At 35.8% G+C, this 13,687-nt stretch overlaps 1 pseudogene; it reads right to left on the reverse strand.

Annotated features, from left to right (window-relative positions):
• Positions 1 to 1,482: 1,482 nt before the first annotated feature.
• Positions 1,483 to 13,211, reverse strand: LOC113100920 (transferrin receptor protein 1-like; annotated as a pseudogene).
• Between the last annotated feature and the right edge of the window lie 476 nt (positions 13,212 to 13,687).

The raw sequence follows: 13,687 nt of genomic DNA on the forward strand, positions 1-13,687 counted from the left end.
TGTGGTTAAGTGTATGATGATTTATAACACAAACACGTTGCATCCACTTAAGTTATAATGTATTATAGGTGTCATATCTTACCATTGTTTAAGATCTGCAAAATAACGTAGTACATCTTATTAGTGTTTTTAATGTAAAATAACATGAAAACATTCCAAAATGAAAGAAGGGAGAACATTCAGTTGGTGGGGTTGGCTCTTATATAAATTTGGCATTTAGAGTTTGGAGTTAGATGTTCAAGAGTGGCTTAACACAAGGAATGTGACAGCTGAAACTCATGTCTTGCATACTTCTGTGCATATTGGTTCTTGAAGCACTGACTCCAGCTGCAGTCCACTCTTTGTGAATCTCCCCCACATTTTTGAATGGGTTTTGTTTCACAATCCTCTCCAGGGTGCGGTTATCCCTATTGCTTGTACACTTTTTTTCTACCTCATCTTTTCCTTCCCTTCACCTCTCTATCAATGTGCTTGGACACAGAGCTCTGTGAACAGCCAGCCTCTTTTGCAGTGATCTTTTGTGTCTTGCCCTCCTTGTGCAAAGTGTCAATGGTCGTCTTTTGGACAGCTGTCAAGTCAGCAGCCTTCCCCATGATTATGTGTAGCCTACAGAACTAGACTGAGAGACCATTTAAATGCCGGGGTTTGAGTTAATAAGCTGATTAGAGTGTGGCACCAGGTGCCTTCAATATTGAACCTTTTCACAATATTCTTATTTTTTGAGATACTGAATTTGGGATTTTCCTTAGTTTTCAGTTATAATCATCAAAATTAAAAGAAATAAACATTTGAAATATATCAGTCTGTGTGTAATGAATTAATATAATATACAGGTTTCACCTTTTGAATGGAATTAGTGAAATGAATCAACTTTTTGATGATATTCTAATTATATGACCAGCACCTGTGTATCATCCAATTAGGTAGGTGGCACTGTTACAAACAAATAGGGTCCTAGAAATGTGGTCCTGAAACTACAGCGTCCAGTTGTGCAGTAACACCCTTACTGCAGTACACAGATTGATCTCTTTCTTAAAGGGACAAAATATTTTACACAGATAAGCGCGCGGGGAGATAGTTATTCATGGGAACTGAATCTAAATATGTGAACTAGACCATTGTATTGCCCATTGAAGCTGTTCTTCATGGTAACTGGCACATTGTAAGATGATTTACTACAATATCACCCACTGATATCCATGGGTATGTTTTGTTACAGGCTTCAGAAGACTTAAAGCAGTTAACACATTCAGCAACTGACACTCACTGGTTTTCATGGTGCAATGTTGATATTTCTCACAACATTAAGGTCCACAAACTGCATTACACTAAATTAGTCCTAAAACTATTCCAAATGCAAATACACCCGTTTAGATTGAAGATTTTAGATGATTACAGATCTGTTCCTCTAGTCTTGTAAGTCACATAAACAAGTTGTCCTATGAGGTGAGAAAATATTCAAAGACTTACACAACAATAAACATACTTTCAATGCTAAATTTATTACAGAGCAAAGGTTGACAGATATTGGATTCAAACACCAATTCTAACAATCAACAGCAATCCAATGGTTTAACTTGAAACCCCACCACCACCCAACAAATCTAGACATATCTCAGTTATCAATTTTACTGTCTATTAATTTTAATAAAGACAATTTGGTAAATCAAACCCTGCTTATCTAGAAGTAACCGTTGATTCACATAAATGGAAATGTCTAGTAAATGTATTTCATCATCACAATCAGCTTGAAACACTTTGTTTTTAACAACCTGTGATGTTTAGATTTCATGCACATCTACATGCTATGAAAGACCAAACAAATTCTGTAACTTTCTGCTAAGTGCCACGAGGAGAGAAGAAAAAAAAAAGACAAGTAGACTAGTATGCAAGACACATTAGCAAAACCTGTGCCTTTAAACATGAAACCATTATGTAAAATCAGCAGTAAGCTAATCAGTCATACATCATATCCTAATCATTATGTTTTACGACCACATCCTCTTTATAAAGAAAAAAAAGAAAAAGAAAAAAAAAAAGAGCAGGTTCAGAAATAAGCAACCAAAAAAAAAAAAAAAAAAAAAAAAAAAAAAAAAAAAAAAAAAAACAAACACCTGAAAGAGCATCTCTATAAATAACACAACGAATATCCATTTTTGGAAACAGGCCAGAAAAGGGAAAACCCAGTGAAACATTGAAAAGAAACTGAACTTAAACAAAACAGGCATGACTAAATGTAAAAAGCATCTTCAAGTTGTTCAGATTACAGTGATTACAAAGCAGGGGAAAAAAAAGCCACACAAAACACAATGAAAAATAAATATTTACAAAACTATGGGAAACACTGTTCCCGATAATTTGATCCACCCTACAGTGAAATATGAGGATCACTGTCCTCGATATATACACGTCGGTAGGCAAAAACTACCTTCAAACACTCCACATTATGGAAGACACTGCTCCCGATAATGGATTTAGAATTGAAATATAAATGTTACAGAGAAATGCTGTTGTCACAAAAATGCTCGAGCCCACAAGTTCAGCCAAAATAGGAACTAGCCTTGCCAATTTATCAAATTATTTCAGACAAATGAGAACATCATCATCAAAAGAGATACTTTAATACAAGAAAATGTATAAAACCATCCTTTAACCAGGCCTTGTTGTTAAATGGCTTTATGATGATTTCAATTTGACAAATTTGGGTCTTTTCTTCAAAAAAACAAAAACTTTTTTTTTTTTTTAAAGAAGAGGAACTGCTCCGTAATATTAAAACAGGTGCTTTTGAGCTTATTTCCTCAAGCACCTGTAACAAGAGACATTTCTAATGCCAGCTGTTGTAACATGTATTTCTGTTAGCAGATGCTGCTTTTAAGAACTGACAGTATAACCGCCACAATTATGGAAGGCACTGCTTCCGATAATTAAAAAAGAAAAGAAAAAAAAAAGACACTTTTATAGTGAACACTGTCACTGATAAATAAATAAGAAATAAATACAGTATTGTCCTCAGTTGATCAGAGAGGCTGAGTTGGGGGTTTTATATGAAGTGCAAAAGGGACCAAAATTCCCAAGTAGCAGCCGAGGACAAGATTTACTCAATACACACAATGTGCAACTTAATAACAAGGCATGGATGAGTAAAAATTTTTCAATGTAATCCAGAAATGACATGCACCTAAGAACAATTCGCAGAGGAGCAAAGTTAATGACCTTGTGCTCTGATTTCTTTAACGATTAAATATTGTATTATTTATCTCTAGTCCTGCAAGAATAATATAATGCAATAACATTCAATATCTCACTATAGTTCTTAATATGATTAAAGTTCTTCCAAAGATTAATATAAAGCTGTCATATTAAATTTGAAGATATGCTTGGTGAAAATTCATTGTTCCAAATCAAATCAGATCTACTTCATAGTGACAGGATTATATTTGTGCATCTAGAAATATTTTTAAGCAAAGCCGATGACAAGTTGGTTGATGCAACAGTGAAAAACGTTATATCTCGTTGTCCAAAGACCAGATATCGCCAGCCAGGTCATTAGCACAGCCCTGGATGGTCCAGGTGAGTAGAGCGAACTTGTTTAGGACCTCGTCTATGTTCCAGCTCATCTTATTTTCATGTACATCACCCAAGTAGTTTTCCAGGTCTGTGCTGGTTTTGCCAGCCATTACCAAAGAAAATATGGCGGAATGGGACGTCTCTCAAAGACACGTAAGGAGAGAGAAAATTATGCTCCACCTTAAAAGGAAAAAGCAAAAAAAGACATGAGAAATTGCCAGTTAGTATCAAGCAACAATACAAGAGGAGCCTAGAAAGACCAAGAGAATAACTTCACCTTCATTATGCGGTTATTGATTATACGACACATCTCAAAGTCATTCAGGTCGGTATTGCTTATGTCAATATTTAGAGAGGCTGCAGCACGACTGTAGGAATTCTTTGCCGCATTCAGCCACTTAGTTGACAAAAGCTCAATTTTATTGGCCTGTTAAAAGAACATTGACAATCAAGTTTTTATTTTTTTATTGTTTCTCATTGCAAAAAACAATGCATATGACAAAAAGCATTACCCTGTCATTTTTGAGAGTGTCAACGCGCTGGATGATGCGGCTCACGTGGTCGCTGATCACATCAGAATACTTGGTAACATCTAGTTTGATGATGTGGTCATGAATGAGCCGAAGGGCCATCTGTCCAGCAACCTGAGCAGCAATCACAGACAACTCAACCACTTTCTGCTGAGTGATGCGGTTCAGATGCTCTTCTTCATCCATGCTTGTGTCTAAGAACTGTTCATTCTGGTGGAAAAAACATAATGAGTATGCAACATTTGGATGACTCTTTGTTTATGACACTTATGAATAGAGCAACATTTTGGGCTGGCCGTCTCAAAACAAAACATTGATGTCCTTGAATGGTAAGAAAATGGGTTGGGACGCATTATTAAAAGCATTATTATTATTATTTTTTATTACATTAGGCAGATAAAACACTTACCGAAGGAGAGCTGAAACTGAAAGAAACAGATGGGATTCCAGAGAGGGCCAGGAAAGGATATGCACCATCATCCATCTGCATGGGCGTCAGACTGAGCACAAAAATAGATTCATGTATCTAGTCATCATAACCACAGAAACAGTTATATTGATATTTCCATTAAAAAAAACAACAACACACAAATCATAGCAGATTTACTCACAGTGATGGAAAACCAGGACCATAATGCTGGAGAAGGCTTGAATTTGACTTTAGGCTTTTGACCTTTCCCAGGGTTTTTTGCAGAAGTGTGTGCAACAAAGGACTGGCGGGACACTTTAAAAGAATTGGCACCTGTAGTTTAAAGAGAAACACATCAAAAAATTTCAACGAATAGGGAGAAAAATAGGAAATGGGACTGTGATTTAAAAAAGGAATAAGGATAGAATTACATTAGGCTATTAATTCAAATAATAATGATTACTTAAAGCTGCAAGCAGCATTGAAAGGGCCCTTACACCCAGAACCACCTCTACCTTAGGCCTCTGGAAACGGTGGGCAATATGTCCAGTAACCAATGTCCCATGTGAAAGATTAAATGATAATAGTGCAATTTATCTCTGCCTACAGCAAACTCAACAATCTTGGAATTTCCATTTGATAGGAGAGGTTTAATAAACATAGAAATAAATGCTTTTCTGGAATAGGACAACAGAGAGAATTTATATACACATGCATTTATCTTTTAGTCATAGTGGTCCAAACCTAAGTAATATACTGGAATGTTTTCACAAAATTGGTTACACATTTGTTTTCACACAATAAAAGAATATGTGGATTTTTATAATGGTTGGAAATTCAGATTTGAAGTTCTTAACCAGTGGAATCTGACTGTCTACTCGCAGATATGTTTAATGTAGCCAGTTCAGCCTTATCCGTTAAGTGCCAAAGTTTCAACTTTGGAGATCATATGGTTATGCCATTTTTAAGGATTTTCAGTTGTAGCATCCCATATCAAGTAAGTGCAATTTCCATAGAACTTGGTGTGCATCAGAATTTGCATGAGTTGATTTGCATATTTGGGACAATCCTGCCAATCTTGGGGACCCATCAATTTTTGGTCTCAATTTCCTATATAACTAAAAGCCAAATAAAAAAATAAAAAAATTAAGAATAAAAGAAAAAAAGTCTCAACTTGAAATATAACTGATACTACTTGGTACATTAACACACTATTAATCTATTGTGAAAACCCTATATACAACTCTAATTTTGTCATTTAAAAAAAACAAACTGTAATTGGGCAAACAAAAGACAATAAAAAATGTCTGACACTTCAACATAAACTTACCAGTAACAACACCATCCAAACTAATGTAAGTAAAGGCTTTTTTGTCCAGTGACGACCAGTATCCCTGGAAAACAAAGACGGCACGTTACAAAACCTGCATTTCAAACTATGTGCCAATATTCAGACCAATCACAGATGACATCAGCACACAAACCTCAAGCCATTCAGTAACTCCGACATTTCCAAAATCTCCTGCAGTCCAGCTGGCAAACACAATACTCCTTTTAGGTCTGTAACCTTCTGTGGTAAAGAAGTTGAGGAGTGAGCCCATGCCACAACAATTAGACTTAGACTTCAAAAGATTAGTTCACCAAAAAATTAAAATTAGTCCATGAATAAGTCAGCCTCAAGGCATCCTAGGTGTATATGCCTTTCTTCTTTCAGACGAATCCAATCAGAGTTAAATCAAAAATTGTCTTTGATTTTCCAAACTGTTTAATGGCAGTCAGCGGGAGGAACCGTTATCAGTCCAAAAGAAGTGAAATAAAGCACGAAGAGTGAACAAAGACCTCCTGTAGTGAATCAATGCATTTTTGTAGGAAAAATATCCAGTCAAAGAGTATAGTTTGTGCCAACAGTTGTACACAGAAGCAGCTCCGGGTTGATGACATATGAGGTCGGTGTTGTGCACGTGCAGATTAGAAGTGATGAATGCGGAAACGTAGTGGAGAGATCAAAACAAAACGAATTAGAAGTACAAAACGTGATTTGTAAAGAAGTTTTTCGAGATTCCTTTGCTAAATTAAGGAAAATTAGCTTCCTTTGCTCCTGTTAAAGAGTGTTGGTTTTCATGAGACTCATGCATCATCAGTCTGGAGCTGCTTCCGTGTACAACTACTGGTGCAAGCTACATTAAACTGATTAAGTTTTGATTAGACATTTTTCTTACAAAAACTCAATCAATTTGCTACAAGAGGCCTTTGTTCACCGGGGCTTGTGAGGCACTTTTTATCATGGATGGATGTGCTTTATTTAACTTCTTTTGGACTGAAGCACTGCAACACCCACTAAGTGCCCTTAAACAGCTTGAAAGATCAAAGTACATTTTTTATAGAACTCTGATTGGATTTGTCTGAAAGAATGAAGTCATATATGCCTAGAATGACTTGATGGTAAGTAAATAATGCGTTAATTTTCTTTTTTGGGTGAACTAACCCTTTAACACTGTTGGTCATTTAAATTTTTAATCATGAACCTATAGAAATGCATATACGCTTATCCATCAATTATGAAGAGAACAAATGAACAGAGACTGTGTCACATTTCAAGTTCAACACCATACCCCGCAGTGTCAGCGGAGACCAGTAAAAAAAACAACAAAAGCTAGGGCAAAAAAAAAAAATCTTGATTTTTAATAGATTAAAAAAAAACAAAAAACAAATTCTTAAATTCCAAACTATGTTTTAGTCTATGCTGTTTTCAGTTGTTGAATAAACAGTACATAGTGCATCATCCATCCAATAAAATCACAATAGGTTAAACTTGGTTACTTTTGTGGTTTGTTTCTTATAAAACAAATTCTGTCAATTTCATTAGGAAATACAAGTATTAAATACCATTTTGGCGTTCTTTAATGTAGCGAGATAGAACGCTGTAGCGTAAACTGGGTACTCGCCTGTGCGTAATCAAAAATGTTTTGTTAATTTGCACCACTAAATGGACAGGGGTGGGAATTACAGTTACAAATTACAATAGATCACCCTAAGTGTAATCGGTCAAAGTGAAGGACAGCCTTCAGATTTTCCTGTCGCTGCTACAAAAAAAAAAAAAAATTCTGTAAATGACGTGGTTAACACATCCTCTGGTGAGGTCATACCTTTTTTTAACTCTGTGAAAACTCTCGCAAGCTCCAGCAGAAGACTAGTGCCAACTGCAGACTTGGCATATCCCACAGCCATGGAGTCTCTCTGCGCTCCAATCACGACATAACGATCTGCCGGATCAACACCACCACAGTTAGATCACAGATATTTAATTCCATAGAAACGTTTAAGAAAAATGCACAAACTCACCAGGGTCCACATAACCTTTGATGACTCCAAACACATTATGGATCTTGGTGTCTGCAAGATTATTATTGACTACTACCGTTACTTTGTCACTCTCACTTCCCAACTTGTAACTTGAGAGGGCACCTGTAAATCTAGCAGGAGCTTCTTCTCCTTTCATTTTTCTGTGAGAAATTTGAGAATATCAAATCAAGCTTTGTTTCTCAAAATGTTTAAAAATAAGATTAAGGTAAACCTATAACATACTCAAAGATTGATTGTGCCATGTTAGCAGTGATTGTCTGGGCAAGTATTCCTGGAAGACCAGAGGACTTGGCAGGTGGAAACTGTGTGTGATTAAAGGACGGGAATCCTGGTGTGTAAGGATCACCTGATCCAAGGTGGACCTATAATTAAATACCGGAATATGTGAATCAATTTACATTCAGTTTTCCACACTTAGAAATTGCCTTTATCTTAATGTGTGTGTGTATGTGTATATATATATGTGTGTGTGTGTGTATATATATATATATATATATATGTGTGTGTGTGTGTGTGTGTGTGTGTGTGTGTGTGTGTGTGTGTGTGTGTGTGTGTGTGTGTATATATATATATATATATATATATGTGTGTGTATATATATATATATAATTTACATTAGAAAATATTATAAAGTAAATAAATAGCATTTTGATCTACCAATGAAACAAATAATTAAAAAAGGTAATTATAACAGCTCAACTCAAAATCAATATAAACAACCTAAACTCAAACATATGAATATCATTATTTGGCGTAACTTACATGTCCATAAAGTTCAGCATCCAAAGACATAGTTTTATAGTCAGCTGGGTCTGGGTAGATCAGAGCTGCTACGGCACCCATTTTAGCTGCATTCATAACCTACAACGGTAACAAACATAATTTGATAAGCACTATTAAAAAGTACCAGATTATTACTATATTTGGCCTCAAGTCTCTAGGAAAACACTACAAGATCAGATGAACCATTACTCATGAATCACCTTCTGAGCCACGCTGATTTTTCCAGCTCTCATCAGTACAACAGATCCATTTAGATTCAGTTTGTATTCTTTATTCTGCAGGTCAGAAAGCTCACCATAGTTGGCGTACACCACTTTACCCTGTGAACATAATTGCAATTATGGAACAACCATTGCACTAAGTTGACTAACAAAAATTTTTTTTTTAAAGAAAGGCAAGCTTTTCTTGCAGAGGAAGAGGAAGGCTCACCTCTCTACGTCCTGTTTCACTGTAAGCCAGGAACCCTTTTGGAATTCCGATCTCCACTTCACCAAAGTACACTTTGTTTGGATTGTTGCTGTTAGGGTAACATTCAGTCCAAATTACAAATAACATATCGAAAGATATAATAGAAAGATTTAAAAATATACATTTATACATGTGTTACACTTTTATTGTGTTTAGAGCAATTTTTAGTTGTTTTGTGCACTTGTTAGCATGCTGAATTAGGTTTTTACTGTGTTCAGGTGTTTTTAACAAGTTACGTGCAAATTCATGTGTTTTTTATTGTATTCAGTGTGGTTTTAGCATGTTATATGATTGTTAGCATGCTGCTATACAGTTTTTAATAGGTGTTCTGACAGTTGTTAGCATGATTTGAATTTGTAAGCGAGTTGCTATTAGGTTTTTTACGGTTTGGAGTTTCTATAATTAGTTATATGCATGTTAGCTTGTTGCCATGTGTATTGTGTTGTTCTCAGCATGTTGCTATGTGGCTTTTATTGTGTTCAAAATGTCTTTTAGTGTTATGCATTTGTAAGCATGTCATGATATGTTTGTACTAGAGATTTCTAGAGAGTTACACACTTATTTGCATGCTGCTATGCAGCTTTTGCTGTATTCAGAGATAGAGTGTTTAGTGTATGTTAGCATCTGACTGTGCAGTGCAGTGTGTAGAGTGTTCTAGTGGTGTTCTGAGAGGTTTGATTTTGCTGTAATGTAGCTGATACTGACCTGTTAGGAAACTGTAGTTTCACAAAGTGCTCATCCACCCAGGGGTCCATATTCTGTTTCATGAAAATGTCATGGATATTATCAGCTATCTTATTATCTGCAGCTGATCCTGCTGTACGTCTGACCTGGGAATAATCTCTTAAGGGAACACATGTTAGGAGAAAATTGTTAGCTTGAATGCAATGTAAGTCACTTTGGATAAAAGCATCTGCTAAATGCAGAAATTGAATTTAATGGGAGAGGAACAGAAAGTCAGCGAAGTTCAATAACAGGTGTGTATATTTAAAGTTATGCCATCACAACTGTTTTTATGTTAAAATCAACAATGCTCACAAGAGCAATAATTATATTCAATGACTTACAGTTACCTTAATTTATCTTTAATGGCTGTAGATGACAGTTTATCATTCAGAAGTTTAACAAGGTCACTCCAATCCAAAACAGGTGGATAAAATGGTGGAATTTCTTGATAAGGTGAATCTTCAGGGTCCTGCTTGATCTCACTATCTCCTGGAGAGCAGGTAGCAGGCTCAGACTTGCGGTGGGTAGAGTATCCAATGAGCAAACCTGGGACAGGGTAAAAGATGAAGTAAAACTATGTGTGGTTTCTCACATAAGCACTTGAAACTGGTTACATCTCCTTAAACCAACTTATTACATGGCTCATTGAAACACTTGATTTATTTGATAATTCACAGGGGTTTCAAACTGACCACTGTCCCTAGCATCCAATGAAATCTCACTTCAAACAGAAGATCATTTCTAGTCATATATATAGATTTCAATTTGAGTTTCTTAATAGTTACATACAAAATTTGAATACATTTAATCAAACGGTGACATAGAAAAGGAGAAAGGACTGCCATTTAAACGTGAAAGCAGAATTTGGGACTAACTAAAATGGATGTCAAAGGGGCCATTAATACATAATAATGATTGCATGATATTCATTCGGATAAACTGCAAAAACACTCACCTACACAGAAGATGAACAGCACTACACCCACCCCAACCAGAATCCTCCACTTGTTCCATGGCTCAGAACGACTGGGTCTTGTGTACGTGTCACGTTGCATCTGTTCTGGTTCTATTCCATCCATTTCCTCCTCACCATCCACAGCAAGCTTCACCTCCACATGGCTGCTCTCTCCATCAGGATTCTGAGATTGATTGAACCGGGTGTACGAGCGACTGTTTACCTATTAACAGAGGGGGAGAAAAAGAGGCTCCAAATTCCAGAGAAATTTATACAGTACAGCAGTTTTAAAGTACTAAAAATATAATATTTTAAAGACAACACGTTAGTTAAAAAAAGCACTTACTATTCTCGAAAACTTCATTTTGGCCTGATCAATTGCTCCTTCCATGGAATCTGAAACGAAAGAGATAAAATATCTTTAGCAACACAGGCTCCTAGTCAGTCGAAGTGCTCTTTTTGAAGTCTCTGAATTCATAAACACAGTCATCCTTGTTCAAAGTCCAAAAATGTTTTTATCCACTGAAAAAAAGACAGTCTTTTGATTCGCTGAACACCATCCAAAAGCCAGAGCCACCCTCTACCGAGGCTCCAGAGCTAGTTAAAGCAGTGATAAGAATCAATACGGAGATTATACAATGTTGATAATGCAACATGTGCACCACAAATATTTACTAATTGTGAAATACGGTGTACTTTAAATCTAGTGTCCTACTGAACGATTTTAAAGGGAGGGAAAAACAAAGCGTACATTTTGCGGCAATCTTTGTAAAAATAAAACTAGTGAAACCTTTCCACAAAACAGTTGGGTTTCAAGACATATTTCCTCATAATGCCACTTTGAGGGTTTATTATGTACCTTTTTTTCTCAATTCTTGCGTTACAGGAAGTGTTGGTATGCATGTTTAGACTAGCTACTTCCTACAACCTGATTTTACAATTGGCAGCATTTTCAGTCTTGCAACACTACAATGGTATGCGGATCCACTGGACAGTTTTACAGTTAAGACTTCCTTAAACAATAACAGGACAATTCTGAATAAATAAATACGATTTGAGACGAATGGACACCTAAAACACCGTCGTCGTTTTTTATATTGTGCCATTGACGACACTTGATATGTCTGTGATTATACTTAAAGGTTGTTGAACAAACCAGGATTCATCACGTTTCAACAAAAAACAACCTTTAAGAGGAAAAAATAATTATACATAAGTTTGAAATCAAATAATAAACTTTAATGCGAAGTCAGCCCTGATTCATTTCTTCTGCAAGCAAAGGGATCCGATAACAGGGGGATGCTGAAATACTTTGAGTACTTTGTTGGATATGTGATATCGATATGGCCCACTGGGGGGGGGGGGGGGGGTCTTATTGTTGTGTCCGCAAGCATTAATGCAGTTCAAGCTCAATAAAACAGATGAATGAAGATCTTTTCCCTAAGCACATGGTCAAATCCCCTGAGTGCATCACACTAAAGAGGAGGGTGTGCTGTGACTGATGAAGACCATGTGAGAGTCACAACCAACATCAGACACGGATTTGGAAGCTGGTTCATAATGATTTCCATTGTAAATCAGGTTATAAACCACTTCTTGCAGAGCACTGAAAACTTAAACTAAATATTTCAATGTTCTTATTTCCAGAACACAAGGCTACTTACAAGGAAGTTACATTTTGTAAATCAGCAAAGACAAATTACAATTTAAATATTTGTAACTTATCTTTAAAGTAGCTGGCATATCAATAAAAAGCAAAAAACATTTTTTATTTCGAACCATTTAGAGAACACCTGAAGGTCAAAGATCTTTAGCACTTCCTGTTCACACGCACGTGGCGAAATCCGAACCTTTTTTTTTCTTATAGAGAAATCATTTATATAAACTCTAGCACAAATAACAATCAATTCAGATTATGTCATGCTAAGATAGACATTCATTTAACATAAAACTGAACTTCAGTTTTGGACAAAGTATATTCATTTACGCCTACATAATTATCTGCAAGGTGACGGTCAATGGATATTTTTAGATTTAACCACATAAGTAATGTGCATGTTGCTCGTATTACCATTATAGCAAAATATCCTTAAACAGCAATGAAATTATTTATTAATTGAATTGAATTATTTATTAACCCACAGCATGGCGTTAAGTTTATTGACAGCGTGACATTATCACGGAGCTGTCACACAGTGCAGGCCATCCTGCTCATTCATAAAAGCTAAAACGTAATGGTTTACAAAAACGCAAAGTACTTACTTTTAGATGAGAAAACTGCTCCTTTTAATACAATTTCCCCCCCCGTGTACGTTTCGCTGTCGGTACTTGTAAATGCGAATTTGTGTTTCTTTATGTGCACCTCGCGCTCGTTCGCCACAGTACCGGTGAAAGTCTGCACGCACACACTTCTTCTTCTTTAGTTTTTTGGCGCTTAACCGTTTGTTGTATAGCGCCACCTACAGTACATTGCTGTTGTGGAGTCAATGAATTCCAATCTGCTTTTCTCATACCTTATTTTCCATTGTAATAACCACTCCCTATTACTACCATTACTATTTACATGTCATTTACAAAAAAAAAAAAAAACGGAAAATGATCGTTTCCAATATTACTCTCACTAAATACTTTCCATTCACAATTTTATTCCATTCCATTTGAAATTAAAGTTAGATCTATACATGATAACATTTTACTAAGTTAAACCTTATACCTTCTCTTGTGTTTAAGCATACTAATGACCTATTATCCATAAATTGTTATATTATTTCCCCATTGTGATCAACGTTTTTACTCCCCCATAACCAACTGTGTGCGTTAAAATCACCACACCATAATTTCCTTATTTATTTTTTTCTATTCTTTTAAGCAAATTTAAAGAAATCT

This window comes from Carassius auratus, unplaced genomic scaffold, assembly GCF_003368295.1.
Source record: "Carassius auratus strain Wakin unplaced genomic scaffold, ASM336829v1 scaf_tig00217401, whole genome shotgun sequence".
Taxonomy (NCBI): Eukaryota; Metazoa; Chordata; class Actinopteri; order Cypriniformes; family Cyprinidae; genus Carassius; species Carassius auratus.